At 39.5% G+C, this 27585-nt stretch overlaps 22 non-coding genes and 9 pseudogenes across 22 annotated transcripts; all 31 read left to right on the top strand.

Annotated features, from left to right (window-relative positions):
* Positions 1-5351: 5351 nt before the first annotated feature.
* Positions 5352-5468, top strand: LOC142171229 (5S ribosomal RNA). The gene has a single exon (XR_012700842.1). It is a non-coding gene; the product is annotated as a 5S ribosomal RNA (ribosomal RNA).
* Positions 5469-6009: 541 nt separating this feature from the next.
* Positions 6010-6127, top strand: LOC142171089 (5S ribosomal RNA). The gene has a single exon (XR_012700702.1). It is a non-coding gene; the product is annotated as a 5S ribosomal RNA (ribosomal RNA).
* Positions 6128-6668: 541 nt separating this feature from the next.
* Positions 6669-6781, top strand: LOC142171276 (5S ribosomal RNA; annotated as a pseudogene).
* Positions 6782-7332: 551 nt separating this feature from the next.
* Positions 7333-7451, top strand: LOC142171022 (5S ribosomal RNA). Its single transcript, XR_012700635.1, has one exon. It is a non-coding gene; the product is annotated as a 5S ribosomal RNA (ribosomal RNA).
* Positions 7452-7992: 541 nt separating this feature from the next.
* On the top strand, positions 7993-8111 carry LOC142171136 (5S ribosomal RNA). Its single transcript, XR_012700749.1, has one exon. It is a non-coding gene; the product is annotated as a 5S ribosomal RNA (ribosomal RNA).
* Positions 8112-8785: 674 nt separating this feature from the next.
* Positions 8786-8904, top strand: LOC142171208 (5S ribosomal RNA). Its single transcript, XR_012700821.1, has one exon. It is a non-coding gene; the product is annotated as a 5S ribosomal RNA (ribosomal RNA).
* Positions 8905-9445: 541 nt separating this feature from the next.
* LOC142171092 (5S ribosomal RNA) lies at positions 9446-9564 on the top strand. The gene has a single exon (XR_012700705.1). It is a non-coding gene; the product is annotated as a 5S ribosomal RNA (ribosomal RNA).
* Positions 9565-10107: 543 nt separating this feature from the next.
* On the top strand, positions 10108-10226 carry LOC142171238 (5S ribosomal RNA). The gene has a single exon (XR_012700851.1). It is a non-coding gene; the product is annotated as a 5S ribosomal RNA (ribosomal RNA).
* An 846-nt stretch (positions 10227-11072) lies between these two features.
* Positions 11073-11191, top strand: LOC142171163 (5S ribosomal RNA). The gene has a single exon (XR_012700776.1). It is a non-coding gene; the product is annotated as a 5S ribosomal RNA (ribosomal RNA).
* A 547-nt stretch (positions 11192-11738) lies between these two features.
* Positions 11739-11857, top strand: LOC142171165 (5S ribosomal RNA). Its single transcript, XR_012700778.1, has one exon. It is a non-coding gene; the product is annotated as a 5S ribosomal RNA (ribosomal RNA).
* Positions 11858-12397: 540 nt separating this feature from the next.
* On the top strand, positions 12398-12515 carry LOC142171106 (5S ribosomal RNA). Its single transcript, XR_012700719.1, has one exon. It is a non-coding gene; the product is annotated as a 5S ribosomal RNA (ribosomal RNA).
* A 530-nt stretch (positions 12516-13045) lies between these two features.
* LOC142171241 (5S ribosomal RNA) lies at positions 13046-13164 on the top strand. Its single transcript, XR_012700854.1, has one exon. It is a non-coding gene; the product is annotated as a 5S ribosomal RNA (ribosomal RNA).
* Positions 13165-13705: 541 nt separating this feature from the next.
* On the top strand, positions 13706-13824 carry LOC142171243 (5S ribosomal RNA). Its single transcript, XR_012700856.1, has one exon. It is a non-coding gene; the product is annotated as a 5S ribosomal RNA (ribosomal RNA).
* A 540-nt stretch (positions 13825-14364) lies between these two features.
* On the top strand, positions 14365-14482 carry LOC142171103 (5S ribosomal RNA). The gene has a single exon (XR_012700716.1). It is a non-coding gene; the product is annotated as a 5S ribosomal RNA (ribosomal RNA).
* Positions 14483-15436: 954 nt separating this feature from the next.
* LOC142171217 (5S ribosomal RNA) lies at positions 15437-15554 on the top strand. The gene has a single exon (XR_012700830.1). It is a non-coding gene; the product is annotated as a 5S ribosomal RNA (ribosomal RNA).
* A 542-nt stretch (positions 15555-16096) lies between these two features.
* On the top strand, positions 16097-16215 carry LOC142170912 (5S ribosomal RNA). The gene has a single exon (XR_012700522.1). It is a non-coding gene; the product is annotated as a 5S ribosomal RNA (ribosomal RNA).
* Positions 16216-16753: 538 nt separating this feature from the next.
* On the top strand, positions 16754-16872 carry LOC142171250 (5S ribosomal RNA; annotated as a pseudogene).
* Positions 16873-17415: 543 nt separating this feature from the next.
* On the top strand, positions 17416-17534 carry LOC142171184 (5S ribosomal RNA). Its single transcript, XR_012700797.1, has one exon. It is a non-coding gene; the product is annotated as a 5S ribosomal RNA (ribosomal RNA).
* A 541-nt stretch (positions 17535-18075) lies between these two features.
* Positions 18076-18194, top strand: LOC142171262 (5S ribosomal RNA; annotated as a pseudogene).
* A 538-nt stretch (positions 18195-18732) lies between these two features.
* Positions 18733-18851, top strand: LOC142171258 (5S ribosomal RNA; annotated as a pseudogene).
* A 537-nt stretch (positions 18852-19388) lies between these two features.
* LOC142171158 (5S ribosomal RNA) lies at positions 19389-19507 on the top strand. Its single transcript, XR_012700771.1, has one exon. It is a non-coding gene; the product is annotated as a 5S ribosomal RNA (ribosomal RNA).
* Positions 19508-20704: 1197 nt separating this feature from the next.
* On the top strand, positions 20705-20823 carry LOC142171180 (5S ribosomal RNA). Its single transcript, XR_012700793.1, has one exon. It is a non-coding gene; the product is annotated as a 5S ribosomal RNA (ribosomal RNA).
* Positions 20824-21363: 540 nt separating this feature from the next.
* On the top strand, positions 21364-21481 carry LOC142171237 (5S ribosomal RNA). Its single transcript, XR_012700850.1, has one exon. It is a non-coding gene; the product is annotated as a 5S ribosomal RNA (ribosomal RNA).
* Positions 21482-22025: 544 nt separating this feature from the next.
* LOC142171249 (5S ribosomal RNA) lies at positions 22026-22144 on the top strand. The gene has a single exon (XR_012700862.1). It is a non-coding gene; the product is annotated as a 5S ribosomal RNA (ribosomal RNA).
* Positions 22145-22685: 541 nt separating this feature from the next.
* On the top strand, positions 22686-22804 carry LOC142171265 (5S ribosomal RNA; annotated as a pseudogene).
* A 1204-nt stretch (positions 22805-24008) lies between these two features.
* On the top strand, positions 24009-24126 carry LOC142171141 (5S ribosomal RNA). The gene has a single exon (XR_012700754.1). It is a non-coding gene; the product is annotated as a 5S ribosomal RNA (ribosomal RNA).
* Positions 24127-24667: 541 nt separating this feature from the next.
* Positions 24668-24786, top strand: LOC142171272 (5S ribosomal RNA; annotated as a pseudogene).
* Positions 24787-25327: 541 nt separating this feature from the next.
* On the top strand, positions 25328-25446 carry LOC142171282 (5S ribosomal RNA; annotated as a pseudogene).
* A 547-nt stretch (positions 25447-25993) lies between these two features.
* Positions 25994-26112, top strand: LOC142171289 (5S ribosomal RNA; annotated as a pseudogene).
* A 540-nt stretch (positions 26113-26652) lies between these two features.
* On the top strand, positions 26653-26770 carry LOC142171205 (5S ribosomal RNA). Its single transcript, XR_012700818.1, has one exon. It is a non-coding gene; the product is annotated as a 5S ribosomal RNA (ribosomal RNA).
* Positions 26771-27311: 541 nt separating this feature from the next.
* On the top strand, positions 27312-27430 carry LOC142171269 (5S ribosomal RNA; annotated as a pseudogene).
* The last annotated feature ends 155 nt before the right edge of the window (positions 27431-27585 follow it).

The following is a 27585-nucleotide window of genomic DNA, read 5'->3' as shown; positions in this document are numbered from 1 at the left end:
CCCTATTTCCTTGCCTATAAAGGCATACTTCCGGGCATTCAACATGGAGATTTTTAGATTTTCAGATTTTTAGATTTCTAAATTTCAGAGCTAAAGAGATAGAAAAAAAAAAAAAAAAAAAAACCAAAACAGCTGAAAATTTTTGACAGAAAATACTGTTCTATTGAGTTTATGCTTTGCATTTTGAGGTCTTCACTTCCTGAATCAATTTCTGCTGGCTTGGGTTTTGAAATGGTTTGAGGTCTAGTGATAGAGGTTGGGTTTTGATGTTTGCTGGGTTATTGTGTGTTTGAAACTGGTTCTTGGGTTGTTGTACGTCATTTTCTAGGGTTTGAAATTGGTTTACTGAGTGTTGCTGGTGCTGATTTCTGTTTGTTCTATTGCTGATTCCTCACTTTGTTCTTTGCCCCTTTCGATATCAAGGTATTACTCTTGAGATCTGAAGAATGTAAATGCAGATTTGATGAAATGAAGTGGAAACAAAGTTCTGGAGTTTCTACTAGTAGTCTAATGGCCTATAGCTAATTTTCATTTTCTTTATTAAATTCTTCTGATTCATGTGTTTTTTACATGTCATCTGTTTACTTTAGAATTGAATGTGGTTCTTTTGAAGTGCAGATGGTTCAAACGTTATAGACCCTATGCAATATGTGTTAAATGAGTCATCAGTTGTACTTTCGTGATGTGCGTTAGGAATTGCACAATTGAATAATAGCCGAATTCCTGTAATTAATTAAGTCCAGATATGATTTGGGGAACAACCTATGGATTGTATGTGATATTCTGAATTGTGATGGTTCAATATTGAATGGGAAGAAACTAGGTATGAGGTACTGAGTTGGGGTTTTGGTCTCTGTTGAATATCAATATTACCCTCGTGTCCTTGTCATGTGAATCCATAAGGCTGTCAGATGGTTGTAGGTGTTTGATTTCGGAATTAGTAAATTTTCTTGTCCAGTTTCAGTTCTTGTGCATCATGTTTTTCTCTAGAAGTGATTTGAAATTCAAGTTTGTTCAAGGGCAATAGTTGCATCAGATTTTAATTCAAGTGGCGGATGCCTTTGAGTTTTGTAATTGACGAATAATGTGCGTGAAAGAGGTATTAGTGCATATAAGGTTGTCTTAGAATTCATGTGTGAAATGGAAGGTTTAAATGCATTTGAATTAAAATTTCAGCAATGATTATTCCATTCAAGATTTTCTTAACGATGCAATTTGCCTCAATGCATTTGGTGGATCGCATTTTGGGTTGTCATGTCGGGCCCAATTGTGAATTGCAGTCCTCCTCCACGACCAGGCTACCAAGCTGGGTTTCATTTAGGGCCCAGTATTTTCACGTACCAAACCCTGTATGTTATTGAGTCATTAACACAAGTTTGGCCTAGAATAAATCAGAACTCCTTACGCCTTTAAGTAATTAGCCTTGAATCTTTTTTTTAAGAAAAAAATTGGAATTGAGGTGCGCCGCGCCAAATAAAATCCCAAATGTATGGCCCTCATTTAATTATTTCTTTTAAAAACCCTTAGAATTCGAGGCATGCCATTTAGCGAATTTCCATGGCCCTTGCAAAGTTAAAAACGCGTAGTTGCTTTAGGCGCGTTATTTTAATAACTTTATCTTCCTAAATTCGGGTGCACATTTCATGTGACCCAAATCCAAATCTCTCAATGTTAAATAAAATATGTCTCAGACTGCGGGTGCATTTCATGTGGCATGGTTCAAAGACATGTTTTAGGTAACATTGAATCGTCCTAAAAATAATTAAAAGCGGTTTAAAGTTAAAATGCACATAGGTTTAAAAGTGTTTTAAAATCAGATAATTAGGCCAATAATAACAGTTGAGCGACCGTGCTAGAACCACAGAATTCGGGAATGCCTAACACCTTCTCTCGGGTTAACATAATTCCTTACCCGGATTTCTGTGTTCGCTGACCGTAATACAGAGTCAATCTTTCCTCGATTCGGGATTTGAAACCGGTGACTTGGGATACCATAAATATCCCAAGTGGCGACTCTGAATTTAATAAATAATATAATCCCGTTTCGATTGTCACTTTAAGTTGGAAAAAACTCTCCTATTATACACACTTCCGGGGGTGTAGGAAAAAGGAGGTGTGGCAAGACCTACGTATGTCATGAGGTACAATGGGAGCATCATGGTCATAGAATTTCGACTAAATGGATAAGAGAATGTTATTGTGGTCCTGTGAGTAAAATGGTGCAAGGTGTGAATTCAGCTAAGGTATGCAGCCATGTTTTGGTGCTGCGTGTAGTTATTGATTTGGTGAGCATATGTTGGAATAGGCCTGGCAGAGAATTCCGAATGTTGGGATTGGGCTCTAGGCTTATTTGCTTGAGTAAAAGGGAATATCTTCAGAATTGATCGAGCTAATGTGCTCAACTAAGTTGTGGTAGCACGGGTAGGTGCACGAGGTGTTAAACAGTGATTTCGGACAACTCCAACGCAGTTCTCAGCACGTTCGAGGACGAACGTATGTTTAAGTGGGAGAGAATGTAATAACCCGACCGGTCGTTTTGAGCTCTAGCACGTCGTTCAGTAGTTTGGGGCCATGAGCAGTTTCACTTCAGGTATTATGACTTATACGCATGGTCGGAATTGAATTCCGGAGAATTCGGAGTTGATTTAGAAAGGGAATTCTCTTTTCGGAACCTTTAAATTGAAAGAATTGACTAAGATTGGATTTCAGAGTAAACGACCTTGAAATTGGGATCTGAATGTTCCAGTAGGTTCGTATGATGATTTCAGACTGGGGCATATGTCCGGACCGAGTTTTGGAAGACCCGGGAACGTTTTGGCGCCTATTGTGGAAGTTAGCATTTTGGAAGAAATTTCCTAAGTTTGGGTTGAAGTGCATTTCAGTGTTATCGATGTTCGTTTGGGATTCCGAGTATGGGAGTAGCTTCGTATGGTGATTCTGGTGTTGGGAGCGTGATCGGAAGTGAATTCGGAGATCCGTGGGTCATTTTGTAGTCATTTGGCTAAAGATAGAAATTTGAAGGTTTTTGAGAAGTTTGACCAGAAGTGGACTTTTTGATATCGGGTTCGGATTCTGATTCCGAAAGTTGGAGTAGGTTTGTAATGTCAAATATGACTTGTGTGCAAAATTTGAGGTCAATTGGACGTGATTTGATATGTTTTGGCATCGAATGAAGAAGTTTGAAATTCTAAAGTTCATTAAGCTTGGATTGGAGGTCGATTCATGATTTTAGCGCTGTTGGATATGATTTGAGGCCTCGAGCTAGTCCGTAATGTGTCTTGGGACTGGTTGGTATGATTGGTTGGGTCCCGGGGGCCTCAGGTGGATTCTGTGTGGTTTATGGATCGAAAATGGAATTTTGGTAAGGGCTGAAGTTGCTGGTTGCTGGTGTAACTGCACTTGCGAGACTAGGGTAGCAGGTGCGGAGCCGCAAAAGCGGCCCTCGTACCACAGAAGAGGAAATGGATGGCTAGGCTGGGACCGCAGATACAGGGCCACATCTGCGGAGGAGAAGGCGTAGAAGTGGAATGGGCTGGGAGCCCTGGACCGCAAAAGCGGCATTTGATTCGCACCTGTGAGACCGCAAGTGCGGAAACGCTGGAGGCAGTGAGGTTCTTTTAAATCGGGGGTTGGGTTCATTTCAACCCCATTTCTCCCATTGGAGCCGATTTTGGAGCAACTTTGAGGTGCCATTTTCACCACCAAGCATGAGGTAACTAATTTATGCTAGTTTTTAGTTAAATACATGATTATATACGGATTTGGACATGAAAATTGGTAGAAACTTGGGGTTTGAGGGGAAACCTAGAAAATTGATATTCTTGGAATTTGACCACGATTTTGGGTATGAAATTAGGAGAAAATCATATATTTGAGTTCGTGCATTCATGGGTAAACTTTATCTACAAAAAATTTTGGAATCCGGGCACGTGGGCCCAAGGGAAATTTTGTCAACTTTTCGATCGGGGTTAGGAATTGTTATAAATTAGATTGTAATGAGAAATTGAACATATATTAATGGATTTGCATAACTATTGGCAAGTTTTGGAGCATTTAGCATCGAATCGAGTCTTTGTAAGGGCGTAGAATGCCGGTTATTCCGCTTCTGCGCCCTCTCCTCCGCAGATGTGGTCCCGCATTTATGGCAAAACAACTATATCTGTGGTCCCAGCCTAGCCGTCCATTTCCGCTTCTGCGGTACGAGGGCCACTTTTGCGGCTCCGCACCTGCGGCCCTAGTCTTGCAGGTGCGGTTACACCAACAACCAGCAACTTCAGCCCTTTCCAAAATTCCATTTTCGATTCGTTAACCAAAAATCCACCCGAGGCCCCCGGGACCCCAACCAATCATACCAAACAGTCCCAAGACACATTGCGGACTTGCTCGGGGCCTCAAGTCATATCCAACAACGCTAAAATCATGAATCGACCTTCAGTCCAAGCTTAATGAACTTTAGAATTTCAAACTTCTTCATACGATGCCAAAACATATTAAATCACGTCCGATTGACCTCAAAATTTGCACACAAGTCATATTCGACATTACGGACCTACTCCAACTTTCGGAATCGGAATCCGACCCCGATATCAAAAAGTCCACTTCCGGTCAAACTTCTCAAAAACCTTCAAATTTCTACCATTAGCCAACTGACTCCAAAATGACCCATGGACCTCCGAATTCACTGCCGATCGCGCTCCCAACACCAGAATCACCATACGGAGCTACTCCCAAACTTGAAATCCCAAACGGACATCGATAACACTGAAATGCACTTCAACCCAAACTTAGGAATTTCTTCCAAAATGCTAACTTCCACAATAGGCACCAAAACTTTCCCGGGTCTTCCAAAACCCGGTCCAGACATACGCCCCAGTCCGAAATCATCATACGAACCTACTGGAACCTTCAGATCCCGATTCCGAGGTCGTTTACTCTGAAATCCAATCTTAGTCAATTCTTTCAACTTAAAGCTTCCGATATGAGAATTCCCTTTCCAAATCAACTCCGAATTCTCCGGAATTCAATTCCGACCATGCATACAAGTCACAATACCTGAAATTAAACTGCTCATGGCCCCAAACTGCTAAACGACGCGTTAGAGCTCAAAACAATCGGTCGGGTTGTTACAAGTTTAATAGGCATTGCGGGCCCTCTAATTGCGATATTATCATCTAGCGAAGCTTGTTGTTATTGGTCAATGCTTTTGCCCGCGAGAAATACATAAAATCAAAAGAGGAATCGCGTAAAATGGATAAATGAGCGTAAAGTTATGCCGTTTAAAGGCTTCATACTTTCGCACCTAAAACAGAAGGAGGAAAGGTAATAAGAGAACTTAGAATGCAAGGAATGTCAGATGCGATCATACCAGCACTAACGTAACGGATCCCATCAGAACTCCGAAGCTAAGTGCTTGGGCGAGAGAAGTACTAGGATGGGTGACCCCCTGGGAAGTCCTCATGTTGCATCCCTCTTTTTGGCAAAATTTGTATCGGACTTCTTTTAATATATCGATGGTAGAGCTAATAAATTCACAAATGACTTTTACGCACTGTAAATGATATTTTTTTACATGAATAATAAAAAAATTTAAACGGGATAATTATGGAATAGATCAAAAAGGCAAAATACGATTTGATAATAAAAATAAAAAAAATATTTAAAAATTATGATTATCAACCACGAACTTACGGGCTTAGCACCATTGCGCTTGACATGTCATTACGCCCTGGCCTCGAAGGCAGCATCTTTAAAACGTCGAGTTGCGATGTCGTCGTTCCATGCGACCGAGTTTAATAGGTATTGCGGGCCCTCTAATTGTGATATTATCGCCGAGCGCGGCTTGTTGTTATTGGTCAATGCTTTTTCCTGTGAAAAATACATAAAATCAAAAGAGGAATAGCATATAACAGATAAATGAGCGTAAAGTTATGCCGTTTTAAAACTTCACACTTTCGCACCTAAAGTGGAAGGAGGAAATGTAATAAGAGAATTTAGAGTGCAAGGAATGTCGGATGCGATCATACCAGCACTAACGCACCGGATCCCATCAGAACTCCGAAGCTAAGCGTGCTTGGGCGAGAGAAGTACTAGGATGGGTGACCCCCGGGAAGTCCTTGTGTTACATCCCTATTTTTTGCAAAATTTGTATCCTACTTCTTTTAATATATCGACGGTAAAGCTAATAAATTCACAAATCACTTTTACGCATTGTAAAAGATATTTTTTTACATGAATAATAAAAAAAATTTAAAGAGGATAATTATGGAAAAGATCAAAAAGGCAAAATATGATTTGATAGTAAAAATAAAGAAAATATTTAAAAATAACGATTATCAACCACGGCCTTACGGGCTTAGCACCGTTGCACTTGACATGTCACTACGCCTTGGCCTCAAAGGCGCATCCGTAAAACGTCGAGAAACGATGTCATCCCTCCATGCGGCCCAGTTTAAAAGGCATGGCGGGCCCTCTAATTGCGATATTATCGCCGAGCGCGGCTTGTTATTATTGGTCAACGCTTTTGCTCGTGAAAAATACATAAAATCAAAAGAGGAATCGGGTAAAACGAATAAATGAGCGTAAAGTTATGTCGTTTTAAGGCTTCACAGTTTAGCACCTAAAGCGGAAGGAGGAAAGGTAATAAGAGAATTTAGAGTGCAAGGAATGTCGGATGCTACCAACACTAACACACGGGATCCCATCAGAACTCCGAAGCTAAGAGTGCTTGGGCGAGAGTAGCACTAGGATGGGTGACCACTGGGAAGTCCTCGTGTTGCATCCCTCTTTTTGCATATCTCTTTTTGGTAAAATTTGTAACCTACTTCTTTTAATATATCGCCGGTAGAGCTAATAAATTCACAAATGACTTTTACGCATTGTAAAAGATATTTTTTTACATGAATAATAAAAAAATTTAAAGAGGATAATTATGGAAAAGATCAAAAAGGCAAAATACGATTTGATAATAAAAATAAAGAAAATATTTAAAATTTAAGATTATCAACCACGACCTTACGGGCTTAGCACCGCACTTGACATGTCACTACGCCTTGGCCTCGAAGGCGGCATCCGTAAAACATCGAGTTGCGATGTCGTCGTTCCAGACGGCCAGTTTAATAGGCATGGAGGGCCTTCTAATTGCGATATTATTTCCGAGCGCGTCCTGTTGTAATTGGTTAACACTTTTGCCCACGAAAAATACATAAAATTAAAAGAGGAATCGTGTAAAACGAATAAATGAGCGTAAAGTTATGCCGTTTTAAGGCTTAACACTTTCGCACCTAAAGCGGAAGGAGGAAAGGTAATAAGATAATTTAGAGTGCAAGGAATGTCGGATGCGATTATACCAGCACTAACGCACCAGATCACATCAGAACTCCGAAGTCAAGCGTGCTTGGGCGAGAGTAGTACTAGGATGGGTGACCCCCTGGGAAGTCCTCGTGTTGCATCCCTCTTTTTGGTAAAATTTGTATCCTACTTCTTTTAATATATCGACGGTAGATCTAATAAATTCACAAATGACTTTTACGCAGTGTAAACGATACTTTTTTACATGAATAATAAGAAAATTTAATGAGGATAATTATGGAAAAGATCAAAAAGGCAAAATACGATTTGGTAATAAAAATAAAGAAAATATTTAAAATTTACGATTATCAACCACGACCTTACGGGCTTACCACCGTTGCACTTGACTTGTCACTATGCCTTAGCTTCGAAGGAAGCATCCGTAAAACGTCTAGTTGCGATGTCGTGGTTCCATGCGGCTCAAATTAATGGGCATGGCAGGCCCTCTAATTGCGATATCATCGCCGGGCGCGACTTGTTGTTATTGGTCAACACTTTTGCCCGGGAAAAATACATAAAATCAAAAGAGGAATCGAGTAAAATGGATAAATGAGCGTAAAGTTATGCCGTTTTACGGCTTCACTCTTTCGCACCTAAAGCGGAAGGTGAAAAGGTAATAAGAGAATTTAGAGTGCAAGGAATGTCGGATGCGATCATACCAACACTAACGCACCGGATCCCATCAGAACTCCGAAGCTAAGCATGCTTGGGCGAGAGTAGTACTAGGATGGGTGACCCACTAGGAAGACCTCGTGTTGCATGCCTCTTTTTGGCAAAATTTGTATCCTACTTCTTTTAATATATCGACGATAGAGCTAATAAGTTCACAAAAGACTTTTACCCATTGTAAGCGATATTTTTTCACATGAATAATAAAAAAAATTTAAAGGGGATAATTATGAAAAAGATCAAAAACGCAAAATACGATTTGATAATAAAAATAAAGAAAATATTTAAAAATTACGATTTTCAACCACGACCTTACGGGCTTAGCACCGTTGCACTTGACATGTCACTACGCCTTGGCCTCGAAGGCGGCATCCGTAAAATGCCGAGTTGCGATGTCGTAGTTCCATGCGACCCAGTTTAATAGTAATGGCGGGCCCTCTATTTGCGATATTATCGCCGAGCGCGACTTGTTGTTATTGGTCAACGCTTTGCCCGCGAAAAGTACATAAAATCAAAAGAGGAATCGCATAAAACGGATAAATGAGCGTAAAGTTATGCCGTTTTAAGGCTTCACTTTCGCACCTAAAGCGGAAGGAGGAAAGGTAATAAGAGAATTTACAGTGCAACGAATGTCGGATGCGATCATACCAGCATTAACAGGAATGGCGGATAAATGAGCGTAAAGTTATGCCGTTTTAAGGCTTCACACTTTCGAACCTAAAGCGGAAGGTGGAAAGGGAATAAGAGAATTTAGAGTGCAAGGAATGTCGGATGCGATCATACTAGCACTAACGCACTGGATCACATCAAAACTCCGAAGTTAAGTATGCTTGGGTGAGAGTAGTACTAGGATGGGTGACCCCCTAGGAAGTCCTCGTGTTGCATCCCTCTTTTTGGAAAAATTTGTATCATATTTCTTTTAATATATCGACGGTAGTGCAAATAAATTCACAAATGATTTTTATGCATTGTAAACGAAATTTCTTTACATGAATAATAAAAAATTTAAAGAGGATAGTTATGGAAAAGATCAAAAAGGCAAAATACGATTTGATAATAAAAATAAAGAAAATATTTAAAAATTACGATTATCGACCACGACCTTACGGGCTTAGCACCGTTGCACTTTTCATGTCACTACGCCTTGGCCTCGAAGGCGGCATCCGCAAAACGTCGTGTTGCGATGTCGTCGTTCCATGCGGCCCAAGTTTAATAGGCATGGCGGGTACTCTAATTGCGATATTATCACCGAGTGTGGCTTGTTGTGATTGGTCAACACTTTTACACGCAAAAAATACATATAATCAAAGTAGGAATCGCGTAAAACAGATAAATGAGCGTAAAGTTATGCCGTTTTAAGGCTTTACACTTTCACACCTAAAGCGAAAGGAGGAAAGGTAATAAGAGAATTTAGATTGCAAGGAATGTCGGATGCGATCATACCAGCACTAACGCACCGGATCCCATTAGAACTCCGAAGTCAAGCGTGCTTGGGCGAGAGTAGTACTAGGATGGGTGACCCCCTGGGGAGTCCTCGTGTTGCTACCCTCTTTTTGGCAAAATTTGTATACTACTTCTTTTAATATATTGACGGTAGATCTAATAAATTCACAAATGACTTTTACGCATTGTAAATGATATTTTTTTACATAAATAATAAATAAATGTAAAGAGGATAATTATGGAAAAGATCAAAAAGGCAAAATACAATTTGATAAAAAAAAATAAAGAAAATATTTAAAATTTACGATTATCAACCACGACCTTACTGGATTAGCACCGTTGCACTTGACATGTCACTACGCCTTGGCCTCGAGGGCGGCATCCGCAAAACGTCGTGTTGTGATGTCGTCGTTCCATGCGGCCCAAGTTTAATAGGCATGGCGGGTCCTCTAATTGCGATATTATCACCGAGTGTGGCTTGTTGCGATTGGTCAACGCTTTTGCACGCAAAAAATAAATATAATCAAAAGAGGAATCGCGTAAAACGGATAAATGAGCGTAAAGTTATGCCGTTTTAAGGCTTTACACTTTCGCACCTAAAGCGAAAGGAGGAAAGGTAATAATAGAATTTAGATTGCAAGGAATGTCGGATGCGATCATACCAACACTAACGCACCGGATCCCATTAGAACTCCGAAGTCAGGCGTGCTTGGGCGTGAGTAGTACTAGGATGGCTAACCCCCTGGGGAGTCCTCGTGTTGCTTTCCTCTTTTTTGGCAAAATTTGTATACTACTTCTTTTAATATATTGACGGTAGATCTAATAAATTTACAAATGACTTTTACGCATTGTGAACGATATTTTTTTACATGAATAATAAATTGTTTTAAAGAGGATAATTATGGAAAAGATCAAAAAGGCAAAATACGATTTGATAATAAAAATAAAAAAAATATTTAATAATTACGATTATCGACCACGACCTTACGGGCTTAGCACCGTTGCACTTTTCATGTCACTACGCCTTGGCCTCGAAGGCGGCATCCGCAAAACGTCGAGTTGCGATGTCGTCGTTCCATGCGGCCCAAGTTTAATAGGCATGGCGGGTCCTCTAATTGCGGTATTATCACCGAGCGTGGCTTGTTGAGATTGGTCAACGCTTTTGCACGTGAAAAATACACATAATCAAAGTAGGAGTCGCGTAAAACGGATAAATAAGCGTAAAGTTATGCCGTTTTAAGGCTTAACACTTTCGCACCTAAAGCGAAAGGAGGAAAGGTAATAAGAGAATTTAGAGTGCAACGAATGTCAGATGCGATCTTACCAGCACTAACGCACCGGATCCCATCGCAAAACGTCGTGTTGTGATGTCGTCGTTCCATGCGGCCCAAGTTTAATAGGCATGGCGGGTCCTCTAATTGCGATATTATCACCGAGTGTGGCTTGTTGTGATTGGTCAACGCTTTTGCACGCAAAAAATAAATATAATCAAAAGAGGAATCGCGTAAAACGGATAAATGAGCGTAAAGTTATGCCGTTTTAAGGCTTTACACTTTCGCACCTAAAGCGAAAGGAGGAAAGGTAATAATAGAATTTAGATTGCAAGGAATGTCGGATGCGATCATACCAACACTAACGCACCGGATCCCATTAGAACTCCGAAGTCAAGCGTGCTTGGGCGTGAGTAGTACTAGGATGGGTAACCCCCTGGGGAGTCCTCGTGTTGCTTTCCTCTTTTTGGCAAAATTTGTATACTACTTCTTTTAATATATTGACGGTAGATCTAATAAATTCACAAATGACTTTTACGCATTGTGAACGATATTTTTTTACATGAATAATACAAAAAATTAAAGAGGATAGTTATGGAAAAGATCAAAAAGGCAAAATACGATTTGATATGATAATAAAAATAAAGAAAATATTTAAAAATTACGATTATCGACCACGACCTTACAAGCTTAGTACCGTTGCACTTTTCATGTCACTACGCCTTGGCCTCGAAGGCGGCATCCGCAAAACGTCGTGTTGCGATGTCGTCGTTCCATGCGGCCCAAGTTTAATAGGCATGGCGGGTCCTCTAATTGCGATATTATCACCGAGCGTAGCTTGTTGTGATTGGTCAACGCTTTTGCACGCGAAAAATACATAAAATCAAAGTAGGAATCGCGTAAAACGGATAAATGAGCGTAAAGTTATGCCGTTTTAAGGCTTTACACTTTCGCACCTAAAGCGAAAGGAGGAAATGTAATAAGAGAATTTAGATTGCAAGGAATGCCGGATGCGATCATACCAGCACTAACGCACCGGATCCCATTAGAACTCCGAAGTCAAGCGTGCTTGGGCGAGAGTAGTACTAGGATGGGTGAACCCCTGCGGAGTCCTCGTGTTGCTTCCCTCTTTTTGGAAAAATTTGTATACTACTTCTTTTAATATATTGACGATAGATCTAATAAATTCACAAATGACTTTTACGCATTGTGAACGATATTTTTTTACATGAATAATAAGAAAATTTAAAAAGGATAATTATGGAAAAGATCAAAAAGGCAAAATACGATTTGATAGTAAAAATACAGAAAATATTTAAAAATTACGATTATCAACCACGACCTTACGGGCTTAGCACCGTTGCACTTGATATGTCACTACGCCTTGGCCTAAAAGGCGGCATCCACAAAATGTCGAGTTGCGATGTCGTCATTCCATGCGGCCCAGTTTAATAGGCATGGCGGGCCCTCTAATTGTGAATTATCGCCGAGTGCGGCTTGTTGTTATATGTCAACGCTTTTGCCCGTGAAAAATACATAAAACCAAAAGAGGAATCGCGTAAAACGGATAAATGAGCGTAAAGTTATGATGTTTTAAGGCTTCACACTTTCACACCTAAAGCGGAAGGAGGAAAGCTAATAAGAGAATTTAGAGTGCAAGGAATGTCAGATGCGATCATACCAGCACTAACGCACAGGATCCCATCAGAACTCCGAAGTCAAGCGTGCTTGGGCGAGAGTAGTACTAGGATGGGTGACCCCTGGGAAATCCTCGTGTTGCATCCCTCTTTTTGGCAAAATTTGTATCCTACTTCTTTTAATATATCGACGATAGAGCTAATAAATTTACAAATGACTATTACGCATTGTAAAATATATTTTTTTACATGAATAATAAAAAAATTTAAAGAGGATATTTGTGGAAAAGATCAAAAAGGCAAAAAACGATTTGATAATAACAATAAAGAAAATATTTAAAAATTGCGATTATCAACCATGACCTTACGGGCATACCACGTATATGTCACTACGCCTTGGCTTTGAAGGCGGCATCCGTAAAATGTCGAGTTGCGATGTCGTCATTCCAGATGGCCAGTTTAATAGGCATGGCGGTCCCTCTAATTGAGATATTATCGCCGAGTGCGGTTTGTTGTTATTGGTCAACGCTTTTGCCCGCGAAAAATACATAAAATCGAAAGAGGAATCACGTAAAATGAATAAATGAGCGTAAAGTTATGCCGTTTTAAAGCTTAACACTTTCTCACCTAAAGCGGAAGGAGGAAAGGTAATAAGAGAATTAGAGTGCAAGGAATGTCAGATGCGATCATACCAGCACTAACGCACCGGATCCTATCAGAACTTCGAAGTCAAGCGTGCTTGGGAGAGAGTAGTACTAGGATGTGTGACCCCCTGGAAAGTCCTCGTGTTGCATCCCTCTTTTTGGCAAAATTTGTATCCTACTTCTTTTAATATATCGAAGGTAGAGCTAATAAATTCAAAAATGACTTTTACGCATTTTAAACGCTATTTTTTTACATGAATAATAAAAAAATTTAAAGAGGATAACTATGGAAAAGATCAAAAAGGAAAAATACGATTTGATAATAAAAATAAAGAAAATATTTAAAAATAACGTTTATCAACCACGACCTTACGGGCTTAGCACCGTTGCACTTGACATGTCACTATGCCTTGGCCTCGAAGGCGGCATCCGTAAAGCGTCGAGTTGCGATGTCGTCGTTCCATGCGGCCCAGTTTAATAGGCATGGCGGGCCCACTAATTGCGATATTATTGCCGAGCGCAACTTGTTGTTATTGGTCAACGCTTTTGCCCGCGAAAAATACATAAAATCAAAAGAGGAATCGCATAAAATGGATAATTGAGCGTAAAGTTATGCAGTTTTAAGGCTTCACACTTTCGCACCTAAAGCGGAAGGAGGAAAGGTAATAAGAGAATTTAGAGTGCAAGGAATGTCGGATGCGATCATAATAGCACTAACGCACCAGATCCCATCATAACTCCGAAGTCAAGCTTGCTTGGGCAAGAGTAGTACTAGGATGGGTGACCCCCTGGGAAGTCCTCGTGTTGCATCCCTCTTTTTAGGCAAAATTTGTATCCTACTTCTTTTAATATATCGATGGTAGAGCTAATAAATTTACAAATGACTTTTACGCATTGTAAACGATATTCTTTTACATGAATAATAAAAAAAATTAAAGAGAATAATTATGGAAAAGATCAAAAAGGCAAAATACGATTTGATAATAAAAATAAAGAAAATATTTAAAAATTACGATTATCAACCACGACCTTACGGGCTTTGCACCGTTGCACTTGACATGTCACTACGCCTTGGCCTCGAAGGCGGCATCCGCAAAACATAGAGTTGCAATATCGTCGTTCTATGTGGCCCTGTTTAATAGGAATGGTGGGCCCTCTATTTGCGATATTATCGCGAGCGCGGCTTGTTGTTATTGGTCAATGCTTTGCCCGCGAAAAATACATAAAATCACAAGAGGAATCGCGTAAAACGGTTAAATGAGCGTAAAGTTATACCGTTTTAAGGATTCACACTTTAGCACCTAAAGCGGAAGGAGAAAAGGTAATAAGAGAATTTAGAGTGCAAGAAATGTCGGATGCGATCATACCAGCACTAACGCACCGGATCCCATCAGAACTCTGAAGCTAAGCGTTTTTGGGCGAGGGTAGTACTAGGATGGGTGACCCCTGGGAAGTCCTCGTGTTGCATCCCGTTTTTTGGCAAAATTTGTATCCTACTTCTTTTAATATATCGACGTTACGGCTAATAAATTCACAAATGACTTTTACGCATTGTAAAAGAATTTTTTTTACATGAATAATAAAAAAATTTAAAGAGGATAATTCTGGAAAAGATCAAAAAGGCAAAATACGATTTGATAATAAAAATAAAGAAAATATTTAAAAATTACGAAATCAACAACGACCTTACGGGCTTAGCACCGTTGCACTTGACATGTCACTACGCCTTGGCCTCGAAGGCGGCATCCGTAAAACGTCGAGTTGCGATGTCGTCGTTCCATACGGCCCAGTTTAATAGGCATGGCGGGCCCTCTAATTGTGATATTATCGCCGAGCGCGGCTTGTTGTTATTGATCAACGCTTTTGTCCTCGTGTTGCTTTCCTCTTTTTGGCAAAATTTGTATACTACTTCTTTTAATATATTGACGGTAGATCTAATAAATTTACAAATGACTTTTACGCATTGTGAACGATATTTTTTTACATGAATAATAAATTGTTTTAAAGAGGAATGTTATGGAAAAGATCAAAAAGGCAAAATACGATTTGATAATAAAAATAAAAAAAATATTTAAAAATTACGATTATCGACCACGACCTTACGGGCTTAGCACCGTTGCACTTTTCATGTCACTACGCCTTGGCCTCGAAGGCGGCATCCGCAAAACGTCGAGTTGCGATGTCGTCGTTCCATGCGGCCCAAGTTTAATAGGCATGGCGGGTCCTCTAATTGCGGTATTATCACCGAGCGTGGCTTGTTGAGATTGGTCAATGCTTTTGCACGCGAAAAATACACATAATCAAAGTAGGAGTCGCGTAAAACGAATAAATAAGCGTAAAGTTATGCCGTTTTAAGGCTTAACACTTTCGCACCTAAAGCGAAAGGAGGAAAGGTAATAAGAGAATTTAGAGTGCAACGAATGTCAGATGCGATCTTACCAGCACTAACGCACCGGATCCCATCGGAACTCCGAAGTCAAGCGTATTTGGGCGAGAGTAGTACTAGGATGAGTGACCCCTGGGAAGTCCTCGTGTTGCATCCCACTTTTTGGCAAAATTTATATCCTACTTCTTTTAATATATCGACGGTAGAGCTAATAAATTCACAAATGACTTTTACGCATTGTAAACGATATTTTGTTACATGAATAATAAAAAAATTTAAAGAGGATAATTATGAAAAAGATCAAAAAGGCAAAATACGATTTGATAATAAAAATAAAGAAAATATTTAAAAATTACGATTATCAACCACGACCTTACGTGCTTAGCACTGTTGCACTTGACATGTCACTACGCCTTGGCCTCGAAGGCGCCATCCGCAAAACGTCGAGTTGCGATGACGTCGTTCCATGCGGCCCAAATTTAATAGGCATGGCGGGCCCTCTAATTGCGATTTTATCGCCGAGCGTGGCTTGTTGTGATTGTCCAACGGTTTTGCACGCGAAAAATACATATAATCAAAAGAGGAATCGCATAAAATGGATAAATGAGCGTAAAGTTATGCCGTTTTAAGGCTTCACACTTTCGCACCTAAAGCGGAAGGAGGAAGGGTAATAAGAAAATTTAGAGTGCAAGGAATGTTGGATGCGATCATACCAGCACTAACGCACCGGATCCCATCAGAACTCCGAAGCTAAGCGTGCTCGGGCGAGAGTAGTACTAGGATGGGTGACCCCCTGGGAAGTCCTCGTGTTGCATCCATCTTTTTGGCAAAATTTATATCCTACTTCTTTTAATATATCGACGGTAGAGCTAATAAATTCACAAATGACTTTTACGCATTGTAAACGATATTTTGTACATGAATTATAAAAAAATTTAAAGAGGATAATTATGGAAAAGATCAAAAAGGCAATATACGATTTGATAATAAAAATAAAAAAATATTTAAAAATTACGATTATCAACCACGATCTTACGGGCTTAGCACTGTTGCACTTGACGTGTCATTGTACCTTGGCCTCGAAGGCGGCATCCGTAAAACGTCGAGTTGCAATGTTGTCGTTCCATGCGGCCCAGTTTAATAGGCATGGCGGGCCCTCTAATTGCGATATTATCACCGAACGCAGCTTGTTGTTATTGGTCACACTTTTGCTCGCAAAAAATACGTAAAATCAAAAGAGGAATAGCGTAAAACGGATAAATGAGCGTAAAGTTATGCCGTTTTAAGGCTTCACACTTTCGCACCTAAAGCGGAAGAAGGAAAGGGAAAAAGAGAATTTAGAGTGCAAGGAATGTCGGATGCGATCATTCCAGCACTAACACACCGGATCCCATCAAAATTCCGTAGTCAGGCGTGCTTGGGCGAGGGTAGTACTATGATGGCTGACCCCCTAGGAAGTCTTCGTGTTGCATCCCTCTTTTTGGAAAAATTTGTATCCTACTTCTTTTAATATATCGACGGTAGAGCTAATAAATTCACAAATGACTTATATACATTGTAAACGATATTTTTTTTACATGAATAATAAGAAATTTTAAAGAGGATAATTACGGAAAAGATCAAAATGACAATATACGATTTGATAATAAAAATAATGAAAATTTTTAAGTATTACGATTCTCAACCATGACCTTACGGGCTTAGCACCGTTGCACTTGATATTTCACTACGCCTTGGCCTCGAAGGCGGCATCCGTAAAATGTCAAGTTGTGATGTCGTCGTTTCCATGAGGCCCAGTTTAATAGGCATGGCGGGCCCTCTAATTGCGATATTATCGCCGAGCGCGGCTTGTTGTTATTGGTCAACGCTTTTCCCCACAAAAAATACAAAAAATCAAAAGATGAATCGCGTAAAATGGATAAATGAGCGTAAAGTTATGTCGTTTAAAGGCTTCACAATTTCGCACCTAAAGCGGAAGGAAGAAAGGTAATAAGAGAATTTGGAGTGCAAGGAATGTCAGATGTGATCATACCAGCACTAACGCACCCGATCCCATCAGAACTCCGTAGTCAAGCGTGCTTGGGCGAGAGTAGTACTATTATGGGTGACCCCCTGGGAAGTCCTCGTGCTGCATCCCTCTTTTTGGCAATATTTGTATCCTACTTCTTTTAATATATCGACGGTAAAGCTAATAAATTCACAAATGACTTTTACTCATTGTAAATGAATTTTTTTTACATGAATAATAAAAAAAATTAAAAAAGATAATTACGGAAAAGATCAAAATGGCAATATACGATTTGAAATAAAAATAAAGAAAATTTTTAAGTATTACGATTCTCAACCACGACCTTACGGGCTTAGCACCGTTGCACTTGACATGTCACTACGCCTTGGCCTCGAAGGCGGCATCCGTAAAATGTCGAGTTGTGATGTCATCGTTTCCATGCGGCCCAATTACATAGGCATGGCGGGCCCTCTAATTGCTATATTATCGTCGAGCGCGGCTTGTTGTTTTTGGTCAACGCTTTTCTCCGCGAAAAATACATAAAATCAAAAGTGGAATCGCGTAAAACGGATAAATGAGCGTCAAGTTATGCCGTTTTAAGGCTTCACACTTTCGCACCTAAAGCAGAAGAAGGAAAGGTAAAAAGAGAATTTAGAGTGCAAGGAATGTAAGATGCCATAATACCAGCAGTAACGCACCAGATCCCATCAAAACTCCGAAGCTAAGCGTGTTTGGGCGAGAGTAGTACTAGGATGGGTGACCCCTTGGGAAGTCCTCATGTTGCATCCCTCTTTTTGGAAATATTTGTATCCTACTTCTTTTAATATATCGACGGTAGAGCCAATAAATTCACAAATGACTTTTACACATTGTAAACGATTTTTTTACATGAATAATAAAAGTTTTTAAAGAGGATAATTATGGAAAAGATCAAAAAGGCAATATACTATTTGATAAAAAAATAAAGAAAATATTTAAGTATTACGATTATCAACCACGACCTTACGGGCTTAGCACTGTTGCACTTGATATGTCATTATGCCTTGGCCTCGAAGGCGGCATCCCTAAAACGTCGAGTTGCGATGTCGTCGTTCCATGCGGCCCAGTTTAATAGGCATGGCAGGCCCTCTAATTGCGATATTATTGCCGAGCATGGCTTGTTGTTATTGGTCAACGCTTTTCCCCGCAAAAAATACATAAAATCAAAAGAGGAATCGCGTAAAACGGATAAATGAGCGTAAAGTTATGCCGTTTAAAAGCTTCACAATTTCGCACCTATAGCGGAAGGAGGAAAGGTAAAAGGAGAATTTAGAGTGCAAGGAATGTCAGATGCCATAATACCAGCACTAACGCACCAGATCCCATCATAACTCCGAAGTCAAGCTTGTTTGGGCAAGAGTAGTACTAGGATGGGTGACCCCCTGGGAAGTCCTCGTGTTGCATCTCTCTTTTTGGCAAAATGGTATCCTACTTCTTTTAATATATCGACGATAGAACTAATAAATTCACAAACGACTTATACGCATTGTAAACGATATTTTTTTACTTGAATAATAAAAAATTTAAAGAGGATAATTATGGAAAAGATCAAAAAGGCATTATACGATTTGATAATAAAAATAAAGAAAATATTTAAAAATTACGATTATCAACCACGACCTTACCGTCTTAGCAACGTTGCACTTGACATGTCACTACGCCTTGGCCTCTAAGGCGGCATCCGTAAAACGTCAAGTTGCGATGTCGTCGTTCCATGCGGCCCAGTTTAATAGGCATGGCGGGCCCTCTAATTGCGATTATCGCCGAGTGCGGGTTGTTGTTATTGGTCAATGCTTTTTCCTGCAAAAAATACATAAAATCAAAAGAGTAATCGCGTAAAACGGATAAATAAGCATAAAGTTATGCCATTTTAAGGCTTCACACTTTCGCACCTAAAGCAGATGAAGGAAAGGTAATAAGAGAATTTAGAGTGCAAGGAATGTCGGATGCGATCATACAAGCACTAACGCACCGGATCCCATCAGAACTCCGAAGATAAGCGTGCTTGGGCGAGAGTAGTATTAGGATGGGTGACCCCCTAGGAAGTCCTCGTGTAGCATCCCTCTTTTTGGCAAATTTTGTATCCTACTTCTTTTAATATATCGACGGTAGAGCTAATAAATTCATAAATGACTTTTACTATTGTAAACGATATTTTTTTACTTGAATAATAAAATATTTAAAGAGGATAATTATGAAAAAGATCAAAAAGGCAATATACGATTTAATAATAAAACTAAAGAAAACATTTTAAAATTACGATTATCAAGCACGACCTTACGGGCTTAGCACCGTTGCACTTGACATGTCACTACTCCTTGGCCTCGAAGGTGGCATCCGTAAAACGTCGAGTTGGGATGTCGTCGTTCCATGCAGCCCAGTTCAATAGGCATGTCGGGAACTCTAATTACGATATTATCGCCGAGCGCGGCTTGATGTTATTTGTCAACACTTTTGCCATGAAAAATACATAAAATCAAAAAAGGAATCGCGTAAAATGGATAAATGAGCGTAAAGTTATGCCGTTTTTAAGGCTTCACAATTTCGCACCAAAAGCGGAAGGAGGAAAGGTAATAAGAGAATTTAGAGTGCAAGGAATGTCGGATGCGATCATACCAACAATAACGCATCAGATCCCATCAAAACTCCGAAGCTAAACGTGCTTGGGAAAGAGTAGTACTAGGATGGATGACCCCTGGGACGTCCTCGTGTTTCATCACTCTTTTTGGCAAAATTTGTATCCTACTTCTTTTAATATATTTACGGTAGAGCTAATAAATTCACAAACGACTTTTACGCATTGTAAACGATATTTTTTTACTTGAATAATAAAAAATTTAACGAGGATAATTATGGAAAAGATAAAAAAGGCATTATATGATTTGATAATAAAAATAAAGAAAATATTTAAAAATTACGATTATCAACCACGACCTTACGGGATTAGCAACGTTGCACTTGACATGTCACTACGCCTTGGCCTCTAAGGCGGCATCCGTAAAGCGTCAAGTTGCGATGTCGTCGTTCCATGTGGCCTAGTTTAATAGGCATGGCGGGCCCTCTAATTGTAATATTATCGCCGAGCGCGACTTGTTGTTATTGGTCAATGCTTTTGCCAGCGAAAAATATATAAAATCAAAAGAGGAATCGCATAAAACGGATAAATGAGCGTAAAGTTATGCCGTTTTAAGGCTTCACACTTGAGCACCTAAAGCGGAAGAGGGAAAGGTAATAAGAGAATTTAGAGTGGAAGGAATGTCAGATGTGATCATAACAGCACTAACGCACCAGATCCCATCAGAACACCGAAGCTAAGCGTGCTTGGGCGAGAGTAGTACTAGAATGGGTGACCCCATGGGAAATCCTCGTGTTGCATCTCTCTTTTTGGCAAAATTTATATCCTACTTCTTTTAATATATCGACGGTAGAGCTAATAAATTCACAAATGACTTTTACGCATTGTAAACGATATTTTTTTACATGAATAATAAAAATTTTAAAGAGGATAATTATGGAAAAGATCAAAAAGGCAATATACGATTTGATTATAAAAATAAAGAAATTATTTAAAAATTACGATTATCAACCACGACCTTACGGGCTTAGCACCGTTGCACTTGACATGTCACTACTCCTTGGCCTCGAAGGTGGCATCCGTAAAATGTCTAGTTGCGATGTCGTCGTTCCATGCGGCCCAGTTTAATAGGTATGGCGGGCCCTCTAATTGCGATATTATCGCTGAGCGCGACTTGATGTTATTGGTCAACGCTTTTGCCAGCGAAAAATACATAAAATAAATAGAGGAATCGCGTAAAACGGATAATTAGCGTAAAGTTATACCGTTTTAAGGCTTCACACTTTCGCACCTAAAGAGGAAGGAGGATAAGGTAATAAGAGAATTTAGAGTGCAAAGAATGTCAGATGCGATCATACCAGCACTAACGCACCGGATCCCATCAGAATTCCGAAGTCAAGCGTACTTGGGCGAGAGTAGTACTAGGATGAGTGACGCCTGGGAAGTCCTCTTGTTGCATCCCACTTTTTGGCAAAATATGTATCCTACTTCTTTTAATATATCGACGGTAGAGCTAATAAATTCACAAATGACTTTTACGCATTGTAAACGATATTTTGTTACATGAATAATAAAAAAATTTAAAGAGGATAATTATGGAAAAGATCAAAAAGGCAAAATACGATTTGATAATAAAAATAAAGAAAATATTTAAAGATTTCGTTTTTACCAACCGCGACCTTACGGGCTTAGCACCGTTGCACTTGACATGTCACTACGCATTGGCATCGAAGGCGGCATCCGTAAAACGTCGAGTTGCGATGTCATCGTTTCCATGCGGCCCAATTAAATAGGCATGGCGGGCCCTCTAATTGCTATATTATCGTCGAGCGCGGCTTGTTGTTTTTGGTCAACGCTTTTCTCCGCGAAAAATACATAAAATCAAAATAGGAATTGCGTAAAATGGATAAATGAGCGTAAAGTTATGCCGTTTTAAGGCTTCACAATTTCGCACCTTAAGCGGAAGGAGGAAAGGTAGTAAGAGAATTTAGAGTGCAAGGAATGTCGGATTCGATCATACCAGCGCTAATGCACCGGATCCCATCAGAACACCGAAGCAAAGCATGCTTGGGCGAGAGTAGTACCAGTATGGGTGACCCCCTGGGACGTCCTCGTGTTGCATCCCTCTTTTTGGAAAAATTTGTATCTTACTTCTTTTAATATATCGACGGTAGAGCTAATAAAATCACAAATGACTTTTACGCGTTCTAAACGATATTTTTTTACTTGAATAATAAATTTTTTTAAAGAGGATAATTATGGAAAAGATCAAAAAGGCAATATACGATTTGATAATAAAAATAAAGAAAATATTTAAAAATTACGATTAACAACCACGACCTTAAGGGCTTAGCACCGTTGCACTTGACATGTCACTACGTCTTGGCCTCTAAGGCGGTATCCGTAAAAAGTCGAGTTGTGATGTCCTCGTTCCATGCGGCCCAGTTTAATAGGCATGGCGGGCCCTCTAATTGCGATTATATCACCGAGTGCGGCTTGCTGTTATTGGTCAGTACTTTTGCCCACGAAAAATACATAAAATCAAAAGAGGAATCACGTAAAACGGATAAATGAGCATAAAGTTATGCCGTTTTAAGGCTTGACAATTTTGCACCTAAAGCGGAAGGAGGAAAGGTAATAAGAGAATTTAGAGTACAAGGAAAGTCGGATGCGATCACACCAGCACTAACGTACCGGATCCCATCAGAACTTCAAAGTGAAGCGTGCTTGGGCTAGAGTTGCACTAGGATGGGCGACCCCCTGGGAAGTCCTCATGTTGCATCCTTCTTTTTGGCAAAATTTGTATCCTACATCTTTTAATATATCGACGGTAGAGTTAATAAATTCACAAACGACTTTTGCGCATTGTAAACGATATTTTTTTACATGAATAATAGTAAACAATTATTATTGAAGATAATTATGGAAAAGATCAAAAAGGCAATATACTATTTGATAATAAAAGTAAAGAAAATATTTAAAAATTATGATTATCAACCACGACCTTAAGGGCTTATCACCGTTGCAGTTGACATGTCCTTACGCCTTGGCCTCTAAGGCGGCATCCGTAAATCGTCGAGTTGTGATGTCGTCGTTTCATGCGGCCCAGTTTAATAGGCATGGCGGGCCCTCTAATTGCGATATTATCGCTGAGCGTGGCTTGTTGTTATTGGTTAGTGTTTTTGCCCGCGAAAAATACATAAAATCAAAAGAGGAATCGCGTAAAACGGATAAATGAGCGTAAAGTTATGCCATTTTAAGGCTTCACACTTTCACACCTAAAGCGGAAGGAGGAAAGGTTATAAGAGAATTTACAGTGCAAGGAATGTCGGATTCGATAACACCAGCACTAACGCACCGGATCTCATCAGAACTCTGAAGCAAAGCGTGTTTGGGCAAGAGTAGTACCAGGCAAAATGACCCCCTGGGACGTCCTCATGTTTCATCACTCTTTTTGGCAAAATTTGTATCCTACTTCTTTTAATATATTGATGCTAGAGCTAATAAATTCACAAATGACTTTTACGCATTGTAAACGATATTTTTTTACATGAATAATAAATTTTTTAAAAGAAAATAATTATGGAAAGAACAAAAAGGCAATATATGATTGATAATAAAAATAAAGAAAATATTTAAAAATTACGATTATCAACCACGACCTTACGGGCTTAGCACCATTGCACTTGACATGTCACTACGCCTTGGCCTCTAAGGCGGTATCTGTAAAATGTCGAGTTGCGATGTCGTCGTTCCTTGTGGCCCAGTTTAATAGGCATGGCGGGCCATATAATTGCGATATTATCGCCGAGCATGGCTTCTTGTTATTGGTCAACGCGTTTTCCCGCGAAATATACAAAAAAAACAAAAGTAGAATCGCGTAAAACGGATAAATGAGCGTAAAGTTATGCCGTTTTAAGGCTTCACACTTTCGCACCTAAAGCGAAAGGAGGAAAGGTAATAAGAGAATTTAGAATGCAAGGAATGTCGGATGCGATCATACTAGTACTGAGGCACCGGATCCCATCAGAACTCCGAAGCTAAGCGTGCTTGGGCGAGAGTAGTACAAGGATGGGAGACCCCCGAGAAGTCCTCGTGTTGCATCCCTCTTTTTGGCAAAATTTGTATCCTACTTCTTTTAATATATCGACGACAGAGCAAATAAATTTACAAATGACTTTTACGCATTGTAAACGATATTTTTTTACATGAATAATAAAACATTTTAAAGAGGATAATTATGGAAAAGATAAAAAAGGCAATATATGATTTGATAATAAAAATAAAGAAAATATTTAAGTATTACGATTCTCAACCACGAACTTACGGGCTTAGCACCGCTGCACTTGACATGTCACTACGTCTTGGCCTCGAAATTGGCATCCGTAAAACATTGAGTTGCGATGTCTTCATTCCATGTGGCCCAGTTTAATAGCCATGGCGAACCCTCTAATTGCGATATTATCTCCGAGCGCGGCTTGTTGTTATTGGTCAACGCTTTTGCCTGCGAAAAATACATAAAATCAAAAGAGGAATCTCGTAAAACGGATAAATGAGCGTAAAGTTATGCCGTTTTAAGGCTTCACAATTTCGCACCTTAAGCGGAAGGAGGAAAGGTAGTAAGAGAATTTAGAGTGCAAGGAATGTCGGATTAGATCATACCAGCGCTAATGCACCGGATCCCATCAGAACACCGAAGCAAAGCATGCTTGGGCGAGAGTAGTACCAGTATGGGTGACCCCCTGGGACGTCCTCGTGTTGCATCCCTCTTTTTGGAAAAATTTGTATCTTACTTCTTTTAATATATCGACGGTAGAGCTAATAAAATCACAAATGACTTTTACGCGTTCTAAACGATATTTTTTTACTTGAATAATAAATTTTTTTAAAGAGGATAATTATGGAAAAGATCAAAAAGGCAATATACGATTTGATAATAAAAATAAAGAAAATATTTAAAAATTACGATTAACAACCACGACCTTAAGGGCTTAGCACCGTTGCACTTGACATGTCACTACGTCTTGGCCTCTAAGGCGGTATCCGTAAAAAGTCGAGTTGCGATGTCCTCGTTCCATGCGGCCCAGTTTAATAGGCATGGCGGGCCCTCTAATTGCGATTATATCACCGAGTGCGGCTTGCTGTTATTGGTCAGTACTTTTGCCCACGAAAAATACATAAAATCAAAAGAGGAATCACGTAAAACGGATAAATGAGCATAAAGTTATGCCGTTTTAAGGCTTGACAATTTTGCACCTAAAGCGGAAGGAGGAAAGGTAATAAGAGAATTTAGAGTACAAGGAAAGTCGGATGCGATCACACCAGCACTAACGTACCGGATCCCATCATAACTTCAAAGTGAAGCGTGCTTGGGCTAGAGTTGCACTAGGATGGGCGACCCCCTGGGAAGTCCTCATGTTGCATCCTTCTTTTTGGCAAAATTTGTATCCTACATCTTTTAATATATCGACGGTAGAGTTAATAAATTCACAAACGACTTTTGCGCATTGTAAACGATATTTTTTTACATGAATAATAATAAAAAAAATTATTATTGAAGATAATTATGGAAAAGATCAAAAAGGCAATATACTATTTGATAATAAAAGTAAAGAAAATATTTAAAAATTATGATTATCAACCACGACCTTAAGGGCTTATCACCGTTGCAGTTGACATGTCCTTACGCCTTGGCCTCTAAGGCGGCATCCGTAAATCGTCGAGTTGTGATGTCGTCGTTTCATGCGGCCCAGTTTAATAGGCATGGCGGGCCCTCTAATTGCGATATTATCGCTGAGCGTGGCTTGTTGTTATTGGTTAGTGTTTTTGCCCGCGAAAAATACATAAAATCAAAAGAGGAATCGCGTAAAACGGATAAATGAGCGTAAAGTTATGCCATTTTAAGGCTTCACACTTTCACACCTAAAGCGGAAGGAGGAAAGGTTATAAGAGAATTTACAGTGCAAGGAATGTCGGATTCGATAACACCAGCACTAACGCACCGGATCTCATCAGAACTCCGAAGCAAAGCGTGCTTGGGCAAGAGTAGTACCAGGCAAAATGACCCCCTGGGACGTCCTCGTGTTTCATCACTCTTTTTGGCAAAATTTGTATCCTACTTCTTTTAATATATTGATGCTAGAGCTAATAAATTCACAAATGACTTTTACGCATTGTAAACGATATTTTTTTACATGAATAATAAATTTTTTTAAAGAAAATAATTATGGAAAGATCAAAAAGGCAATATATGATTGATAATAAAAATAAAGAAAATATTTAAAAATTACGATTATCAACCACGACCTTACGGGCTTAGCACCATTGCACTTGACATGTCACTACGCCTTGGCCTCTAAGGCGGTATCTGTAAAATGTCGAGTTGTGATGTCGTCGTTCCTTGTGGCCCAGTTTAATAGGCATGGCGGGCCATATAATTGCGATATTATTGCCGAGCATGGCTTCTTGTTATTGGTCAACGCGTTTGCCCGCGAAATATACAAAAAAAACAAAAGTAGAATCGCATAAAACGGATAAATGAGCGTAAAGTTATGCCGTTTTAAGGCTTCACACTTTCGCACCTAAAGCGAAAGGAGGAAAGGTAATAAGAGAATTTAGAATGCAAGGAATGTCGGATGCGATCATACTAGTACTGAGGCACCGGATCCCATCAGAACTCCGAAGCTAAGCGTGCTTGGGAGAGAGTAGTACAAGGATGGGAGACCCCCGAGAAGTCCTCGTGTTGCATCCCTCTTTTTGGCAAAATTTGTATCCTACTTCTTTTAATATATCGACGACAGAGCAAATAAATTTACAAATGACTTTTACGCATTGTAAACGATATTTTTTTACATGAATAATAAAACATTTTAAAGAGGATAATTATGGAAAAGATAAAAAAGGCAATATATGATTTGATAATAAAAATAAAGAAAATATTTAAGTATTACGATTCTCAACCACGAACTTACGGGCTTAGCACCGCTGCACTTGACATGTCACTACGTCTTGGCCTCGAAATTGGCATCCGTAAAACATTGAGTTGCGATGTCTTCATTCCATGTGGCCCAGTTTAATAGGCATGGCGAACCCTCTAATTGCGATATTATCTCCGAGCGCGGCTTGTTGTTATTGGTCAACGCTTTTGCCTGCGAAAAATACATAAAATCAAAAGAGGAATCGCGTAAAACGGATAAATGAGCGTAAAGTTATGCCGTTTTAAGGCTTCACAATTTCGCACCTTAAGCGGAAGGAGGAAAGGTAGTAAGAGAATTTAGAGTGCAAGGAATGTCGGATTCGATCATACGAGCGCTAATGCACCGGATCCCATCAGAACACCGAAGCAAAGCATGCTTGGGCGAGAGTAGTACCAGTATGGGTGACCCCCTGGGACGTCCTCGTGTTGCATCCCTCTTTTTGGAAAAATTTGTATCTTACTTCTTTTAATATATCGACGGTAGAGCTAATAAAATCACAAATGACTTTTACGCGTTCTAAACGATATTTTTTTACTTGAATAATAAATTTTTTTAAAGAGGATAATTATGGAAAAGATCAAAAAGGCAA

Source organism: Nicotiana tabacum, chromosome 16 (genome assembly GCF_000715075.1).
Source record: "Nicotiana tabacum cultivar K326 chromosome 16, ASM71507v2, whole genome shotgun sequence".
Classification (NCBI taxonomy): Eukaryota; Viridiplantae; Streptophyta; class Magnoliopsida; order Solanales; family Solanaceae; genus Nicotiana; species Nicotiana tabacum.
The sequence above is the reverse complement of the archived record's forward strand: the minus strand, read 5'-3'. Positions and strand labels throughout refer to the sequence as shown.